Here is a 767-nt window from a genome sequence, read left to right as displayed (position 1 = left end):
GTAGTAGATGGAGTGATTGGGGATAGTGGAATGCTACAGCTCATAATAAGGGATAGTCTGTAAATGAATTCTTTCCAGAAACGGTGAGTTGAGGGACAGAGCCAGGAGGAGTGTAGGTAGCTGTCTTGGGTGTTTAGTGTGCATTGTGTCTAAGTCTATGAATCCCATTTTATACATCTTGTGCTGAGTAATGTGTACCCTGTGGATTATCTTATACTGTATGAGTTGTAGGTTAGTATTGTTAGTCATTGAGAAGGTGCTCCTGCAGATTTGAGACCAGAAGTCGGTCCTGGGTGAGATTGATAAATCCTTTTCCCATTGCTTTGCTGGGAGTGATATAGTTGTGTCGTCGGAGGAGAATTACTTTGTACAATTTGGAAAAGATTTTCTTAAAATTTGTCAGTTTGAAAATTTCTTCCACTAGAGGGGGAGGCTGTAGGTCGTTGTTGTCGATGTTCATTTTAGAATTTAATACAGATTTTATTTGGAGGTATTGAATGTATTGTTTTTCCCCGATAGGCTACCATAGTTCCGAACCAGGTCCTTAAAAGCGATGAAGGTGTTATTCTGAAAGACGTGGTGAAGGCGCGTGATACCGCTGTGGTGAATCTAAGTGGTGTTTTGTTGAGTTCATTACATTCTGATTGTTCTATTTCTAACCATGGGATGTAGGATGAATCCAATTTGTGATGTACTGCAGTTGGCTAGCTAGATAATAGTTATGAATATTTGGTGCTTCTAATCCTCCTTGATTTTTGTGTTCCTGT

Source organism: Centroberyx gerrardi, chromosome 18 (assembly GCF_048128805.1).
Source record: "Centroberyx gerrardi isolate f3 chromosome 18, fCenGer3.hap1.cur.20231027, whole genome shotgun sequence".
Taxonomy (NCBI): Eukaryota; Metazoa; Chordata; class Actinopteri; order Beryciformes; family Berycidae; genus Centroberyx; species Centroberyx gerrardi.
Note: the sequence above shows the minus strand (reverse complement) of the source record.